Below are 19,940 nucleotides of genomic sequence, written 5' to 3'. Positions count from 1 at the left end.
ATGTGAATATTAATTAGTTACGCTGAAAGTCGAGTTTTATTTACATGTTATATTTATGAAGTAGAATTTCCAGTCCTGTGACATCTCAAAAATAAGAATACAAGAAATAGCTACCCTAATGAAAGAGATGAATGGAGCATAACCCTTCACTGCAAGGAAATGCTAAGTGCATCTCAGAGAGACATCTGCATGGCAGACAGTGTTCTACAAGTTTGATCGTGTATTCTTTAAAATGAAGCAAGCAACCAGGGCCGAACAGATGGCATGATTATTGGCACTTTTTACAATACTCTTTCACATTTTGAACAAAAATAGCTAGTTAGAGTCACACTTTGATGTGAACTTGACTTGAATGACACCAAGCAGTCTGAAGGTTACGTTAAAATGTTGAACTTTCATGTTCCTGTTGCCATGTGATGTTATTTCTGTGGCTGTACGACACAGTGAAGGACAGGTAATGAAGCGGTCCTTACAAATCTGAATTGTTTCAATCAAAGGCGGTCATTTTATTTAGTTTTTCCTGTCTTTTCACATGAGAAATGGTGAAGTACTTTACCTACAGAGTTTGTCGGTAACAGTAGTTCACACTGCTAGTTTCATCAGCTGGTGTAACCATTGACAACAAATTGTACAAGCCTCCCTTGACTGACATCGTCCCCTGATGTCTCTATTCAAGACAATGCACTGACAGTGACTGTGCGTCTAAATTAAGGAATGTCTAAATATAAATGCAACATTAAGTTCTTCAACTATTGCGAAAACACAGTGTGTTAATTAACCATGTATGCTGATGGAAATTCCTACCAGTATATGTGTGTTTTAAGGTACTGTTCTATCCCAATATAACATTTAGGTTGCAATTCTCACAGGCTCAGTTGGATGAAGAAAGCACTATAACATAGGGTATGAAGCAAAGATATTATTGATCGTAATTGAAAGGTATTCTGTTTCTTTGATCTTCATGCAGAAAAGTTGATGTGAAACAGTACATCTATACCCCAAGGAATAACAACAGGTAAATTAGCAATTGCAACCAACCATCCCAAATCAAATGAGTTTAGAAACTATGATTGGCAAAGTTGCATTTTGACTGAACTGACCTGGTGATGTCTCTGGTTGGCTGGGTCTTGTCAAGATGCATTGTATAAATAGTTTCCTCATCAATCTAGTTTGCACTGTTATCTGAGTATTACTATTTGTTTGCAGTGTCAACAAAGGTAAAAGTAATCAAGCAAGATTTTAAACAGTTATAAATAATTGATTGCTTAATGGCATGAAATGTTTATTACCAGTTGCATTACCGGCATTTCAAACAGATGGTCTGTTGTCAACGGAAAGCTAATCTAGTACAGTGTATCAGTCTGTACAGTTTATGTCATTTTGAGCCCTTACAAAGTCCCAAATTTTAAGCAGTATAGGTATAAAACCATCAGAAAGCATAATATTATTGTAACTATTGTATCAGTATTCTGTAGGTAATTTTTGTCCAGAACTTCAGTATAGGAGAGATGGTATGATCATGTCTCTCTGGAGTACAAATCAATAATTAATCTTCATCACATTATCACAGCATGATGAGGTTGCTGCAGATAGCATAGAATGGGCACCAGCATTGAATAATGATGGTGTTAAATGCAAGATAAACAGTACATAACTGCTCAGGCTGACTATTTTCGAGATTCTGCAAAGAATATTGTGCGTTGAAATCTGTGCAAAGGACAGCCTAGTACTGAGCGGTAGTCTGTTACACCAGCTTTGTCAGGTTAACGTTAAACTATACCTAGAGAGGTTAAAGGTTGCTAAAATCTTAATAAACTTCAGAGTTCACAGTATAACCCCATAAGGCCTCCTTACGTTTGGACTACTTTCTGAGGCAAGGCAATTCTATTATTTGAGATGGGGGATAGCTAGTAAATGTGTAACATTACGTGCAAAATCGTCTGAAAACTGTCCGATATCAAGACCTGCCGGAACAGATAACATGAACTTTGAGCGTGACAGTTCAAATGTTCTGGGTATTTTGAGTGTAGGCTTACAGAAAGTTAAGAGGTGCCCTGAACATTGGTTTGACGTGGCCATTCCCATTTTGTTGACCCGCAGCACTGGATGTCACTGCAGTGTTGGCTGTTATTTATGGAAAGAGTGGCATGTACCCTCTTGGCATGATCTGCTACACCACATAGCCAATTAATCATCAAGGGGGGGTCCACCACTGGGTCAGTTCGACACATCAAAATCAACAAAGTGCCTTTGTAACTTGCAGGCCTGCTATCTTATATTTATACATGATCCGTTTTGAGGTTTACCTAACCTAAAATAAACTCTAAACCAGCCAACATGTAGGAGGGAAATATGAAAAAAAAAGGCAATCATATAAATTATAATCCTGACAATAAAACTCTTGTAGATATTTTAGGGCTTCAATACCAGGATCATATCATGAAAATAGACTGGTCTATGGGCCAAAACTTTAATACCAGTAATAATTGCAAATTCCATTTGCAGTTGCCAATTACTGTGATGTGAATGCGGGTTCACCACCAGGTTAGTTTGATGCATCAGAGTTCAGAAAATTCTCTTTTTGGTCGGCAAACTTTGAAAAAAATTCAATTTCAGAATATTAGGCTAAGAGCAGTCATGATCCTGATTATGCATTAAAAAATGAATGGTTAATGTTATAATATAAAATTCACTGCAATTGTAAATAGAGAAAGTAGATTCATTTAAAGCAGTTTTCTCTGTCCAACACATGAACAAAGTCAAGGCCAAGGAATGCGAGTTACACATTTTCAGAAGTAAGAATTGAAATGATGTAGAGAGAAAAGAGTCCAGAGCAATCTGGACAAAGAAATATTCTGTGAATGTGATGTTGTTGTTGGAAAGGTTTTTGCTTGTGTAAATCCCCATCAGTGTTATTTAGTAGGTACAAAATATTTTCTGATTTAGGAACTCCTATATTGTTCAGGACTCTAGGATGTGATTAGTGTTTAACAAAGAAAAAGACCTTGTAGTTCCCAGCTGTGCAGAAGCCTGGGTTTGTATGAAACCAAATTTTTTAGTTCATTTTGGTATGTTAGGATGGCAGTACCAGAAAAAATCATCTCAGCTATATTCCACCGTTACTTTCAATAATGGAAAACTAAAGACTCAAAGTGTATTCAAGCTGTACATGCTTAAATTATTTATTACCCCATGAAATTCAGTCCTTTTGTTATGGTAAGTAATTTTCAAAAGTTCTAGTAATGGATTATCAGTGGAGGATGTATGGTAATAATGCAGGTTACATATTTCTGAAACTTTTTCACCATCAAATGCAAATTTTTTTATGATAAAATGCTGCACTACTCACCCAATATTACAAATGTATTTCATCTTTTTCTTTGTGTTATAGAATATTGTGTTTTTTCCTTGGCCCTCAGACCAGTCTAATTGATACGTGTAATGGATTTATTTATGGTATCATTGTGATTACAAATATTTATGTTTGATAAGCCATAACAACAAATTTTTCGATTTTGATGTGCTGTAACATGTACCATACAGCTATTTTCAAATGAAATACATACTTACTGTTGAAGATAGTGCGTGATTCTGGGCAATTCATATTCATTGCGTATATTGACATATGATCAGTTGATTGACATTCTCTGACAATGCTATTTTGCATGAGTTAATTCATTGACATGTCTTTTAAAAATTGAGCTAGTAGAAGATTAATGTTGTTGCTGCCATCAAAGAAGCTGTTACTGTTATTATGGCTAGGGGTTCATGTATCTTCTGTGACATGTAAGGTATTTGAAATGAATAAGAATATTACTTTGCATTTTGACTAAGATAAGAAAGATGTGTTTTTGATGTTGAAAAGGTTGCCTTCCATTCTAAGAATACAAGTAGCACATGATTGAAACAAAGCAATCTGTAGACTGGAACGACAAATCAAGAAATACGTAAAGTATACTTTGTAGGGAACGTATAGCTTTAGCATCCCCATGGGACAGAGTTTTAGTATGTTAATCTGAACCCCTGGGCAGAAAGGGCTTTCCGATGTAATCAATTTAATGGTAGACAAATGATATCTACACAATTGCTGTAATTCTGTGGCAATCTAACCGGACAATAAATCACAAAGATCTTGAAATCTTGACTAGTGCAGTGTACTCTTTGTCTACTTTAAGTGCTGGCAGGGTCACTGCATAAATTACCCAATCTTGATGAAATTTACTGGTTTAAGGTATGGTATTAAACCTGCTGCTGTTGGTGAATTTGTTGGTTTGATGAACATTTAGATCATCATCATCGCTGTGTGCTCTCCAAACAAATTTGTCATGATTCATTTGCATGTTTGGGTTCTTTGGCGTCTGGGTGTAAAGGGGTCATATCAGCAGACATGACGAGATGCAGGCTGGAGTGGTTGCAGATCAGCTCATGCGTTGATGTAATGTTGGTACATTGTTGGTTAATGAGATGGATTTTGCAGTGGATTATGGGAAAATCATTATCTTTGAAGTGGTAGTATCTGTGTTAAGTGGCCTGCAAAAAGTAGGACAGGAGGTCAAGGCCAAACCGACCTTTTAGCCATGTTATGTGCATTTCTTGGTTTGAATGGTAAATGTAAAGCAGTTAAGCTTAATGGTTAGCTGTATTGCATCTCCGCATTTCATGTGTTGAACAATGAATGATGATCGGCTGAGATCAATAAGATGATGTATTGCTTGAAGTGAATGGGTAGAACACATAAATGCGAGCTTTAGTTTATGGTGTAACTACAGCACAACCACTAAACAGAAGTTGAGAGAAAAGCCAAACGTGAAGTTAAATTTTTAAATCTATTCCAAATAATTATGGATTTTACATTGAAGAATGACGGTTTTACCAAACAGCGTGAAATTTGAAAGCAGACAATTGGTTGAACGCACATTAAAATGGTAAAATTAGGTGAATATGAGTTTGTCAAAAGGAAAGAAAACATTCAACAGATGGCTTGCAGGAATAGTAATACTAATAGATAACTTTTCTCTCTGCTTTGTGAAAATGACCAGCCTCTTTTGTGCAAGAGTGTGCTGTGAATTTTCTAATGATCAAATGTGAGTCTATTAGCATTCACTTTGTCTGAGTGAACATGTAATACGTCTGTCACATTTCGTAACCGTCATTTTCATCCATTGTGTGTTGTCTTCCGTGGTCTTTTATAATGCTTGTTGTGTCATTCTAGCTCGGGGTTTTATGTCTTTCTGTATTTCTTAATTCTATAACGTAGGTGAAAGGTTCGTCGTTGCATTTTCAACAGTTGCACTTTTTAAAGCTTTAAATACAATGCATTTATAACAGAGAGAAAGAAGGAAAGCAACCAAAGGCAAAGCAATAAGGTAAAAAGAAAGGCAGAGTAGATATAGAGGCATTCACAATTGCAACCACACTGGTAAAGAACCATCTCTTCAATTTAGAATTTTTCATTCAAATGTATGTTTTTATGTTTTTCTAATAACACTGCCATTTTAAACATGTAATGGAAAATACAGTATATGTATGGATTGCCTAATGCTTGAAAATGGTATTTGATCAATATATGATTTCCATGGTGGGGAGGGCTACATATGTAGGTCTTTTATACACTAGACCTGTTGAGGACAAAAGGACAAAACATCCATCATTCCAGCTAAATTGTTGTGAAGAAAAGAAAATTGTATAAAAAGAGATGATTTTGTTTGTACGATTTATAACTATTAAATGTGCTATTACCAGTTATGGAATAAAAGAACAGTCTATTGCTGGTTTATCTGTGAATCACATGGCTTTTGGATAACCGAGCATGTATTGTAGGTTTCTATTCTTATGCATGGTAATATTGACCGTTAAACAGCTTCCCTGGAAGAGTTATAGCCATGTATGGAACATGCATGTGTATTTATGTTAATGAACAACTTTGCCTGATCACTGGGAATAACAGTCAGGTATGTTTCAGTGCTATATTGGAGACCGGTTGCTGTAAATTTAACTATAGCCAAGTAGGTGCCCATGAATGCTAGCTGCAGCTTTTTAAGCAGTTTCCAGTATTTTTGTTCTGCTTTTAAGGTTGTATGCGCCTCAAAAGTGAAGGACTCAATTATATTTTTGCTCAAACTTTTCTCAATGAAACTTTCAACCCTTTTTCTTACCGAATCAAGAATAAAAATCAGGGGTCACAGGGCAAAATTTGGTACATAGAGACAAATTGTGTAAAATTCCCGATATTTGAAATTTAAAATGGCCGCGACACCAGTGTTTACTGTATGGGGAAAAATAAAATTTTTGATTCTCGAAAGACTAAGATGGTGAAAAATTTTCAAACACATAGACCTTTAAACTGAGCTCCAACAAGTGGTAGACCAGAAAAGTATTGATAAAATTTGAATGCCTGAATGTCTGTTCCAAAGGCGCGTTCTACCTTAACACAATGTCTTGTTGTATTGTAAAGATCGTGTCAGTATTATGCGTAGTCTTGAATCGTAAACACAGCTGTTATGTGTATATTTAACATCTAGTGTTCTTCTCAACAATTCAATTTTAGTCCAGAATTCATTTGTCAACAATATAACAAAGTGTTGAGAGAATAATGAGAAAATGTACTTGTTTTGAAAGAATCGAAATTAGCAAATTTCAACTCTCTTTAATCTTTTGCAACCAGTACGACAAAGCTTTTTGCAAGCAAGTGAAATTAATGAATTTCAAAGTAATTAATGAACAACTTAAATGTATTTTTTCCATTTTATTTAAATGTTATTGATTTTTTATGCTCATACGGCTAGTTTTCAATTGGGTTCGAACTCACAACATACGGCGTCAGTCGCCTAGCGGAGAGGCAACAGACAGAACTGCTCGGCTAAATCCCCACTCTCAAAAAGAGTGGTTCAATAACTGGCTAAGTTGTTACATTTTTCTGACTGCAACCGCTTCACACATTGTAGAGTACTGCTAAATAGAGCAGTATCATCTTTTTAACTTCAGCGTCTGGTACAGAAACGAGTCATCAAACCTTTCTTTGATTTCACAGTTTCACTCAGAACAACCGGATCTTTCTGATGACATTTGAGAACCCACATTGAGATCTAGTCTTTTGACAACTTTTGTTGAAGACAGATTTTCTACAATTAGAATACAGTTTCAATTTGAAATTTGATATTCACTGTAGATCGGAAGATGTTATTTCATAAATAGTATTAAGACTTTTGACACATTGTAAAGGTGCTGTCTGAACATCACAAATGGGAGATTATTATTTGTGACGCAGTATTGCAGTGCTTTGCCTTTTTACCACCAGCGTTACTCACCTGCTGTCATTTTAAAAGCTTAAATCGGCTGCTTGATGAAAACATTTTCATACAATTGCTCATAGAATTGCTCTGAGGCTACTGCAAACACACCATTGCCTTAGTGTCAAGATAATACCCTTTCTTCCAAGAAGCATGTTCCTGCTATGAGTCTTCATAGGATGGATCTTACTTTTCATCGATAGTGGCTGCTCCATAAAAATATGCATTTTTTCCAATGAAAGCATATAAAACTCCCATTCTATGCAGCATTCTGTCCATCTAATGACCAAGACATTTTTAAAGCAGGAGTTTGATAACTGTGTTAAGATGATTCTGGTTGGCTCTAAAGCTCAGAGTTGCTGTTTTCTAATGTTGTCTGTTCATAAACTGATTCTTACTCTCTCATCCTAAATTTTGGTCCAACCCTTAGCCTTCATTGTGAAAGGATCTGTGAACAGGGCAGTGGCGCATGTGAATGGGGTTAATCCCTGGCTGAAGTATTCGGGCAGCTGTCTACAGTGCTTCAAGTGTTTGTGGTGAACATGGATCTACTGTAATGGTAGAACAAGAGATGTCCTGCTGTCCCTGTGTTTTCCATTGTCCGTTGTATGTTCACCTTAAAGATTTACATGTGACCATTTCCAAACCTATAATTATAATGTAGAAATCACACAGCTACATTTTTTGATGTGAAAGTGGATGATGGAGTACAGAAATTGCCCATTTGCTGTGAACAGCTGGCTTTCCATGTTCTTTTGAATTCAGTGCAGGGTCAGTTTACAGTTATACATCTTGATTGTGTACTAGTATGAACAATCAGTATCAAAAGGTGGTGATGCAATTGATGTATTCAACAAAAACCCATGCACACACATCTAAAGAATAGCCTTGCCCCCTGCACGTTGTGAAGGATGGTGTATTGTGGAAAATGAATTCATAAGACACATGCATTGAGTCCTATTTTTTCTTACTTAAATAGCGCACAAGTTTCTACGTCCTTTTTATCTTCATACCAAAGATTTCTTTTGAGATTTTAAATCTTTGGAGTCTCCATTTTGTATAGTGAGAGAAGGAGCAATAGTTATCAGATGGGACCATATGTCAGATATTTACATGTAATAGATATTTACAAGTGCAGATGTATATGTACTTGAAAGACAACATTAATGATGTATGAAAGAAACACAAACGATCTCCACTAATACTATGTGTACTAACTTCATTAGTTCAAGCTATCTTTTGAGTTGTTCCAGGGGCAGCAGTTGTATGCATAATATGTAAACTTAACAGTAATAAATTAAATTCAGTCTAGGACATCTACTGCTATATCCATAATTAAACCGTTTCTTTGCCACAGTGAGATGGATGATAACGCCGTCAGTGTGAGTTTGTTTTTAGGTTTATAGTTGTCCTGCCACTGTTCTTTTCATTGTGAAAAATACTAGAATTTTATTTGTATCACAGCTGTGACACAGCAGATGGGATGTTCCTAGCAGGAACTTTTATAGTATTTTATTTCACATGTCTGTAATTCTCAATGTTCAAAGAATACATTAGCAAATTTTACCTCTAGCAGCAACATCTGTGTTTTTCTTTCGCCTTTTTTATAAACCACCTTGTTTTATTGTACATAGGAGTAATTTGCGTACAGAAATGGATACGAGAAATGAAAGAGTTTTTATAAACTTACATGTAAAATAAGAATGGAATAGAATATTCTTAGCCCGTGGTATGTCAGGCACACATGAATATGTAGTCATGTAGTGTTAGTCAAATATTTCTAATAAACCATTGATGTTGTCATAAACACATCCACAAACATTATACTTTCATAGAGACAATTACATTACATATAGACCACAAAGCTATAAGGCATTATTAGTCATAAAAAATATAAAAGAATTGTTATTGATAAATTTATGATAATCAATATTGTTGATAAAACAATATTTCCATCATTATTGTATTATTGCAAAAGTACCCTACTGCACTGGAATAATGAATGATGATCAGAATTTATGCCAAATTCACGCAGTTGTAGCACAGACCCTCAGAAATAGGTTGTACAGTTATAGTAACATTGTACAGTAATGCACAGGCACAGTACTGCCTCTGCAGGCTTTCTAAAAACCCCTTTGTGTTCTAAAATGAGCAACTCCGTTCATGTATGATGATGTTGTGATATTCATTAATAGTATACGCCAAGAAATTGTCAATGTGGCCTTTTAGGTCTTGAAGTGTTCAGGTAACAATCTGAAATTATTTAGGGGAATATATAGCACTAGGTAAATAGTAGTTTACATGTACATGTAAACACACCTGGGAAAATATGAATGTGCAGATTTTCTTTGGAGTATTATTTATGTCAGAAGAATATATTTTGCAGTCTTCCAAAAAGTACATGTATGTCAGCCTTATTGCTCCTTCCAGCTTAGTAATATCATGATCTACAGGTGGATTATTCTGAGAAGTAGTAATTTCCAGTGAAAGGAAGCATCTAGGAGTTTACCTTTCTTGTGCTATTGTGTACTCTGATTTACATGCTATTGTCACAGGAAAATTGAATCAGCCAAGAAATAGTGTAGAATTGAATAGAGTAGAATTGAATAGAGTAGAGTAGAGTAGAATAGAATAGAATGGAGTAGAATAGAAGAGAGTAGAATAGAATAGAATAGAGTAGAATAGAATAGAATAGAATAGAATAGAATAGAATCCGCCAAGGAGGAGTGGTGACTTGTGGCATGTTTCATATTCTCATTGTGTTATTGGAATCATCATATGAGACATCGGTGTACCTCATTATGATCATGATCCATGATGATTTCTGACATGATCCATGTTGATAATGATTATAATCCATAATCTATTATGATTTTACTGTATTCATGCTTAAATATTAACCATCATGGTATATTGCAAATAGGTATGCTTTGTTGTGTTGTGTTGTACTTTACAAGCAATTATCACCAAAGTATAATTCATGTACATTAAGATTTGCTTAGTTGTCTCAAGATGTAAGCGCATCAAAGCGATCACAATGAACTGCAGAAGCTGGGTAGATCGCATGAAATTGACAAAGTATGTACAAACATACATATGGACAGGCAGCTACTGTGTAGTTGTCTTTCATCACGCAGATAAAGTTATTGTAAATATTATGTCAGAATGAGATTGCAGCACTGTCCGCTTTAGGTTGTTTTATCACTAAAACTAGTTGTAGTGCTCAGACAAGATTTTGGCTAACTTTGTGAAGTTTGACCCTTATTCTGTGTTTATGATATTTAGTGCAGTGTTGTCCTTAGAAGCCGGGTGCCGGGTAAATAACCCGGCTGTTTTGCATTTTTTCCCGGCTACTTTTAACGTCATTAGATTATTTTTATAGACCTGTAATTTCGGGATTGCACTGCCAGCTGTTAGCCGGCACACGTACGATTAGCAGTTTCGCGACCCCTTTCCCCGCATGGAACTGCACAAACATAAAACAGTTTCTAAATGCCCGTTTGTGGCTTTTTGAGCCCGATCTTTTATTTGTTAAATAGTGTGATTGGCTGATGGACGTGCCTATGGTGTTGTCTTTGTTACGAGCAGTGTAATTGGTTTGATTAGTATGAAGGTCATCTTAGGCCATGATTTTTAGCGATGGCGTCAAAAAGAAATGTGGCGTCGACCACTGGCACCTTGCCGATGGAATATTTTTTCCCGAAGAAAGCCCGTTCGAAAGGTATACTTAATTCCAAAAATATATTTAGTTTATGTATGAAAAACTTCAATTTCGCTGAATTTGTGAGAAAAAAGCGCCGAAAAGATGTGATTTTGATCGACGATTCGAAGTTCATGAGACTGCAGCTAGTTTTCCGCCGCCGCGCTGGCTGCCAACGTCACGATCACTACGAGTATGATGATCTTCTCAACAAGTCAAGTTATTCTCAGAGCAATACCGACGCATTTTCTAGATTTAAAAAAAATGAGCTAGAACTGATTTTTTTAGAAGCAACTGTTTATTTGAATGGGTATTTTTTTCATTGATTAATTTTTACGTACTAGAATCCACGGTCACAGGCATGTGTGTTGCCGACCGTTGCCGACCGGCGCATCATCGTCACGGCTCACGGCTTCACCGTGGCGCTGATCCCCCGTTGGACAATACGTCGTGGATTCCGGCATGGGTTCAATTTCACTGCGCCTCTCCATGTTCTCCGTGTTGGGTTGCCCGATAGTGTATTTCGATGGACCCTCTGAATCATTTTTTTTCACGGACTCGTGGAGCAAATTTGAAAGAAAATAGAGTTGTTTCCTTCCGACGCCATGCTGCATATCTGCTTTGATTAAATTTGGGGACAGCGAGACGCGATGATCGTGCGCGGTTTGCATTTAATTTGTTGCAACATTTCTGTCAATCACTCACTTTGTGTCATAAGTTTCAGAAACTATCGCTAGCCTGAATCCAATGCGTAATATTATTACGCATTGATCGACTCTACGCATTTTTCCATTTTTTATGAGTTTTCTATATACGCATTTTTTTTTCGTAAATGCGAACACTGTAACAGTGAATTATCTTACCGATGTTTTTCTTAACAAAAGCGAATTTGTTTTGATTAGAATAGAATGAGTTTGATGGTTTTGGGGAAACTACTATGTGGTAATGAAGAATGGGAAATGAGCAATGAAATGAGCAGAGAGCGGGTGATTTAAGATTAAATGTTGCATCTTCACTGCAAATAAAACCATAAGTGTGGCATAAATAATACAAACAAAACAAAAATCATGTTTGTTTGATTTTTGATATGTGAACCACGTCTAAGACACACAACAAAAGTACTGTTTCAGTCTCAGCTAAATGTCACCTCAGATGCCACCAGAGAACACCATTTCCACTCCAAAATTTCATTTTTCGCCTTGCGAGAGGGGGACACCCCCCTCTCGCGCTCTCCCCCCCCCACCTCGTTCGCTACGCTCACTCGCCGCTCGGTCGCTTCGCTCCCTCGCAGTCCACCCGGCTACTTTCTTAATTTACCCGGCTACTTTTAAATATAAGGACAACACTGTTAGTGGCTGTGCATGATTATGTAAAATGCATGTGACAAATGAAAGTGATTGTGCGAAGGTTGTTTGGTTCAATTTCAAGTACCATGTGCAAACTCGCACCAATTTCTGCCCCGTCATGCCATGAAAAGTATGTATCTGTGTGATTACACAATTGTGGTCACTTTAGCACAGATCGGTTAGCTCCCCCCCCCCTCCTTCACAGCTTTCAGAAAGCAGATGTCTGGTATGTTTCTGTGTACTTAAATAAAGGGAATTGGCAGACTAAACAAGCTGAGATTAGGAGAGCTTATCCTCAAGGATAAACAATGTACTGTTATGTCAGTCAGCTTGCAGTATTCCATTTCTCATATTTGCGTTTTGAAGTTTGAAAAATGTCACCGAGATTAGAGAGAGGTAGCAATGAAAAATATTCGCTAGGAGGAACCTACAGACTGTTGACTGAAATTCTAAAAATGGCTGCTGTATGTACGCATTTATGCTAAGCTGCTGACACAGCTGGTAAAGTAGTATCTTCATTGATGTACATTTGAATAATTCTTATCGTAGTTGAATTTTTATGTAGGCAGAAACTGAAAGGGGTACCTTCTGTGTGTTCTGTGTTTCCTTATTTTAATTTTTACCCTGTGATGTCAAATTCACACTTTTATGTGGATAAAAATTTGTAAAATTTCATCTCATTCCTAAAGGTTTTTAGAGCATTACCACCCCTTCACAGGCTTCAGTTTAAGGGGTTTTGAAAATGGAATGGACTTGTATCTTGTCAGGTTAGCTATATTGCCAATAAGATGGAGCTTTCTGTGATCAAAAAATCTTGTTGGATTATGTCATTTGTTCATGTAATCTTCAGGACTCTAGACAAGCATCATTTTGAGAGGTAGGTTTTGTGAAAATGTACTCCACTGAGTGTCCAATTGCATTGACAGGTGTGAAATTTGTTTTCCTTTCATACTTTTCTCCTTTCAAAGGCAGTCCAGCAGACATGTACTCATCACTTTAATTTTCAGAGTTGAAGAAAAATAAGGAAGGCAAGAGAAGTAATCGAGCCAGTGTGAATGAGATTGTGGAATACAAAAACATGCCCCAAAACAGACACACATGTAAATCAGTAAAAAAATTGAAGTACGCTTGTATGTGAAGTAGAACTGTTGTTCTTTTTGGCATGATCAAGGGGATTTGATGACGGCAAACAAAACATATTGTGCAATGTAACCCAGCATCATCAGGTGGAAAATTTTTTGTTTGCTTTGGAGAGTGAGTGTTTTAAGCTGAATGCTATTTTGAATGAACAATAACTTAGTGGTACACGTGATGTCTGGGCCTCTATAGCTAAACCAAATATCATTGTCTTGGTTGTTATAAAGTTTGTATGGCAATCTGTAGATTTATTCTTTTGATTGCTTTGTTAGTTTCTCACAGGTGTCAAAGAGCTTGCTAATCACAATTTCAGTGGTGAATAGGTGGGGTGAAAGTAATCAATAGAGGTGTCTTCATCATGTCTGACAATATACAATGTGCAGGTTGTGCTGTCTTTCTGAGAAAGTTTATATCATTGCATCAAAGTACAAAATGCTATCAACTCACAGATTTGCTCAGAAATTGCCAACGTTGGTTCCTTGTCAGTATGACTCTGTAATTCAGAAATCTTGCAGGGTTATAAAAGAATACATGGTTACCATGGACTTTCACATGTAAACAGTGTTTTTGTTTCCCCAACACAGTCACCCTTCATGAATATGGTCTGCATTTTTATCATGATTACTGGTGCATCATTCTGTGTCTGGTGCAATTCTGCCTGTTCACTGATGAACATGCTGTTGACATGACACGGACAATCCTCTTGTTTTGTCATGGAAAGAAAAAAAGAGGGAAAATGGAATGGAATTCTATCCAAGTGGCTTGTTCAGACATATTTTTTTCGTCATGAAATGTTTGTTTTCTTTGTGTTTTTTCCTGAGCACATGAGTCACCTCTTTTTAATGACGGGATAAACGAGGGCAGAGGAAGATTATGTTTTGAAGATACAGGATTATTATGTGATCTAATAGAGTGGGTTGGACAGAGAACATCTTCAGTGTGCATAGACTTACATGGAAACAGACATCAAATCAGAATGATGGGACAGCTAATTGATTGGCATCCTTTTAATAATAGATTACCCTCCCAGTGTATTGATGTCACTTGATTGACAGGTATTAGGGAGTAAGTGTTCAGTACATTTGAATGATTAGCAAAACTCTGAAAAGCATTTGGACTTGTCAGCACAAGCAAGATCAATGACCTTGTAGCCCATGTGTTTTGTCGTGTGTAACCCCTTCAGCTTTTCAAGTGTAACCAGCCTATTTAAAATGTCAAGAAGCAACAACAAGGGACTATTCTCACTTGAAACCTCTCATCTGTCATGTGTTTGCTATACTCATTTATTCTACCCCTGAACCCCTCACATACTGTATACTTTCACGGTAAATCTGATTGCACCACCCTTACGAAAAAATATGGCTTCTGGCACATAGTTGTGCATGCTAACCCACAATAGTTGTGGATACCAAGCTGCAACTGTTTGTGGCTTATAAGCAGGTTATTCATATTTTATCATGCAAAGATCTGTTCTGGCACAGTTTTGCGGCATACAGGCCGCTGTGATTGCAGACGATATGCCGCAAAAAAATGGGACGGGGCTTTTAGCGGCATACAAGCCGCTGTGATTGCAGACAATATGCCACAAAAAATGGTGGGGTAAAAGGTTTCATGGTAAAATGCTGCTATGCATGCTTCCTGTGCTAACCCCCCCCCCCCCCCCCCAACCATACCTGCATTTGTACCTACCAGTTTTATACTAGCCAGGAGATTACCATACACTTCACATCTTCATTTGTTTAAAGGGACAGTAGCTGTAACTTATGATGTTGTTCTTTTAACTTTTGTGTGTTGAGGTAACTTTTCACTTTACTCACTTGGCAAAATAGGCAAAAATCAAGACACATAACAGTATAAAAATACTGAATAAAAATTAAGTTACAGCTGCTGCCTTTTAACCCTTTCACCACCATGGTTTGTCCCAAATCAATTGTTTTCTATGGTAAAGTTGGACCTGTATACAGGGAACTGGGGGTGAAAGGGTTAAACCACCTACTCACAGATGCAAACAAAAAAAAAAACACTTACCACATATCTTCACGATAATACCCCATTGTTTATTTTGATATGTAAAACAATGATGTTGGTACACTAGGCTGGAAATCAAAATTCAATAATCTAATGAGGTTCATGTGAAAAACATAACAGAACACGTCTGAAAGTCTGCATTTGATTTTTCACATTATCCAAAGTTGTTTTCGATGCCATCCTAATGTTTACGATCTTGTTCTGAAACTTCAGATTGAATGTTCCTGTTGATCCATTGGTCTGTTCAGCTTCATGGCCTTTGCCCATACACTGAGAATAAAAATGATAAATAACAGACAAGGATATTATTACATGTGCAAAGTGAAATTGCTTGTATTTTGTCGACTACCCTTATTATATATTAATACAAAAATTCACGGAAAAGAGCATTCATGTGCTTGAAAGAAATTATAATAATTAATATTAAATAATTTACCTAATGATACAAACTCATGACATATCTATACATTATGTTTATTGTGATTACCAAATCATTGCTTTTCAGCCTCATTTTCACTATTTACTTGTGACACACCACTCCAAACTACAACTATTGACCAGCGGTGATTGGGTTTCAGCACATCTCAAACAGAAGAAATGTAAATGGAAAACTGTCTCATAAATTGTTTTAAAACAAAAAGTATCCCTTTATAATAGCGCAGTGCACGGTTACAGGTTTGTTACTAAATATCGCTGTACGCGCGCGATATCGGACACGCAGCTTGAAATGCGGACAAATTTTATCAATGTTGCATACATTGCTGTTTTTGCAGCTTGTACTCTGAGTCGTGGATATGCCTATTGGTATTCATTGTTACACTAGCAGTTAGCCCACTGAGTTGTATTTTCGTCGTTCTTTCATTCGTAATTTTCAAAAGCGTAATCTAAAAATGCGGACGATGCTGTGTGTTGGCCGCTACAGCTAACACACAGCATCGTACGCAGGGCTAGCGAGAGTTGCCGACATCGACGGTTATTTACGAGAAGTGAATAAAAGACTGGCATTTTTGGAAGCGATCGAGTAGCTGAGGTAGGCAGGGATACGACTTGGGCCCAAGAACGCTGAATTTCGGCAGTAATTTGGCTTTTTACGTCAAGTCCCAAAATGGATTTGAAGTCACCGACCCTACCTACGCTACGGGTCTTTGCAGGGCTGTGGTGAGCGGGGCGATTAACTGTAGCGGAACACACAGCATCGTATGGGCTACCAACCTCCATGATTAACTACCGGTATATTATTTTTGCCAATACCGTACGTTCATTTGGCATACTTGAACAGGGTTCGCCAAGAACAACATCAATATAGCACGACCAAAGACAGTGAAAACTGCGAAAATTATAGAGACAACTCGTGGTATTGAAAATTACTTACCGAATTTTTAAACGATCTGTAGCTCTTCGATCAAACTATGGGTGTGTCCGTGACCGTTGTTCTTCGGGACGATATCGCGGTCTCAGAATCGGTCATCCAAGGGCCATCAACGCATCGCAAACGCTGTTTGTTGGTTTTAAATTCATAGCTAACCTTTACGTACCCTGAATGATAATGTCCTACGGTAATTTTACGCTAAACTGTACAAAAATCAGAGCGAAAAAACGGCGACGATATACTCCTCGCTCAAACGTCCTAACGGCCTACCAGTGCATATCAGATTTAATTTGCCGCTCAGGATTTGACCCATGACCTTTTGGCAATCTGACCAATCATAAAGAAATCTTCACATGATCTACAACAATCTGACCAATCATAAAGAAGTCTTCACATGATATATGACATCATCAGGCGTGATTCTAGAGTTCCGGGTTCAAAGTCTGTTCTGACCCACGCATTGTCTCCCTGCTTCAGCAAGCAGCTTGATCGAGCTCGAGCTCAGCTGACACAAATACATGGGAATAACCTTTCTAGATCAACACAAAACTCTACAAAAACGGCTCCGACATAGCAGTCTCGTGACTTACAAACTTTGCCCGACGATGACTTTCATCGCGCACGTCCGTATTTTGAAGCCCAGCGTGATCAATGTTGAAACTATGCGTACATTATTATACGCTGGGAAAGCTTTACCGTACGTACCTCCATATGCCGTACGTACGCTTTCAAGACCTACTCCGTACTTGCAGTTCATTTAAAACCCGCGTGTGGAAAGGGCGTAAGAAAACACAAAAGAGCAAGATATACGTTATTTTTGAGTTGCATTTCTTTGAAAGACAAGTCTTTTCAAGGGAGATATGTACGTGAAATAAGTTCATCATACGTCGATATTAGCCCTGCGTACGATGCTGTGTGTTCCGCTACAGCTAATTGTGGTGAGCGGAACACACAGCATCGTACGCAGGGCTAACGTCGATATATGGTTCGCCAGAGTTAATATTTTGCAAAGCCTTTTTTTCTGTAGAAACAGTTACGCTGTCAGTGAGAACCAATCATTTGCAAAACGTACATAAAAAGTCAGTGATTGATTTATTGCACCGATCAAAGTCGAATGGTAGTTTTTCACACAATTTGTTGAAAATCAAAGGTTTCCTGCTGTGCCAGCTGTAGTGTCACTGTCAATGGATATCTCATCTAAGAATGCGTGATCAAGTGGAGTGTCAACTCAATGTTGTGGCTTATAGTGAGCAATATCTTGCTCAAACTGTGTTTATTTAAATATTTTAGCATATCTGCCACAAAAGATTTGACTGCTTGTCTTTATGTGCCTGTTAAGTGCCTCTAGTGGCACATATCGGCACATAATGAAAAAAAAGTTCTGGCAGCCTTTTTTGTGTGTAGCTTATAAGCCGCAAGACAGTGGGACATATGCCACAAAAAAAAAATTTCGTAAGGGCATTGATATAAACCTCTATAGGAAGATGCAGTGCTGCGTAGGTGTAGCCGAGTGATGCAGCTGCTATGTTTTCTGTTCAATGCTGACCACTTTTTCTTCGCAGCTGGTATTAACAAGAAGTTAAAGCAGTCATTGATATCTACTGTTCTGCAAAAGTCATGTAAAGTTTTGCAGGGTGCATGAAGTGTGACGTCTATTAGTGAATGTTGATACCAGGATAAACAGAAAGTTGTTCTGAACCTCACAGTAGCTTTGGTATGGTGCTTCAAAACTTATAGTAAGTTTTGGACTTGGAGTACCATTCCAAAACTATAGAGCTCTTCTAGACAAAATAGGAGACCATCTCAAAAATTATCAATACTTTTAGAAGACTAGAAAGTGATAACTTAAAGTAGTGCAGTCCGTCAGGGTGCCTTTGAACTTGGCATCCTGACTATCACAAACTGCGTTGTCTGTGGTTCTGTGAAAGAGTAGATGAACTTCAGCATTTGAACTACTGTGAAAATGATTGTAATTCATCAGTGTCTATCATCTTCATTATGATTTCACACTGTCAGATCTGAGGAGACAATGCCCTCTTGCAGTTACCTTGAAAAAGCTACTCGACAGAAAGACTGTGCCAGACATCATTATCACCTTTATAGCCTTGTGTGAATGGGGGTACTCATCATCAGCTCAGTGGGATACTGTAAAACTGTTGTAAAGATGGGGTGTTTTAAAAAATAGGTAGAATGTCAATAAAATTTTATGAACAAACAAACAAACAAACAAATAAATAAATAGTTTAATGAATGAGTGAATTTATAATGTATTGAATAAAAATGGCAGAGCTCAGTAGCTGAGGCATAATTAGTTGCTTTGAAAACTAAATAAGTGATGGAAATGAAACCTGTGTGGCCTGTGTCCATGTCCATGTACCGGTATGTATGTGTGCATTTTGGGTAAAGGATAATGAGAAGACTACTTTTTGTAATCGAAGTTGGACACACGTATTTTGATATGATTTTGATGTGAAACAAGAAATTTAAATTTCATAAACAGAACAAAAAACCCAGAAAATACATCAAGTAATATATCCAGTAGAAATTTTGCTGGGCTGTATCGTTGTCTACATGTGTTGTTAAGGCTCTTCAGGGATGTGACTTTTCAAGATATCTATCCATAGCTATAGTCACAGTCGCACCAAAATTGTGAGGAGCAACTTGAACCATGGATCAACATTTCTAGGTTGACAGCACCCAAGTCAATATACACATAGTGATGGAGTGCCAAGTGTAAACTGTTTATGCCAGTCAGTCCCGGAAATGACTGGAGATAGGCAAATAGGGTGTGTGTGTGGCAGTAATGGTGGAGCAGTCGTACATGTCAGGTAAAACCCAACCTGTAGTAGTGAATGGCTAGAGATCTGACATGTCATAAATGTCTGAAATCCCCTTTTCAGTGAGTTAATCTGGTTGAACCCGTGTTTTACGCTGAAGGCACTCAGAAAATTCAGAAGAATGATTGAAACTTCATTCCACTTTTGAGAAACACATGTATGCATATATAGTGTGTATACAAAAAACAAAATTGGTTATAGTTAACACAACACATCAAAAGGATACAAAATATA

The 19,940-nt window shown here is 37.3% G+C and overlaps 1 protein-coding gene and 1 long non-coding RNA gene across 2 annotated transcripts in view; one reads left to right on the top strand and one right to left on the bottom strand.

Moving 5' to 3' along the window:
• LOC139117307 (bone morphogenetic protein receptor type-2-like) overlaps nucleotides 1–19,940 on the top strand; it is a 102,461-nt gene that overhangs the window by 26,699 nt on the left and 55,822 nt on the right. The gene's annotated exons all lie outside the window — the stretch shown is intronic.
• On the bottom strand, nucleotides 15,509–17,366 carry LOC139117306 (uncharacterized). Its single transcript, XR_011548494.1, has 2 exons — nucleotides 16,873–17,366; nucleotides 15,509–15,770 (listed from the first exon to the last, which is right to left on the bottom strand). It is a non-coding gene; the product is annotated as an uncharacterized lncRNA (long non-coding RNA).

Source organism: Ptychodera flava, chromosome 18, assembly GCF_041260155.1.
Source record: "Ptychodera flava strain L36383 chromosome 18, AS_Pfla_20210202, whole genome shotgun sequence".
NCBI classification, from domain to species: domain Eukaryota; kingdom Metazoa; phylum Hemichordata; class Enteropneusta; family Ptychoderidae; genus Ptychodera; species Ptychodera flava.
This window is presented reverse-complemented; position numbering and strand designations above follow the sequence as displayed.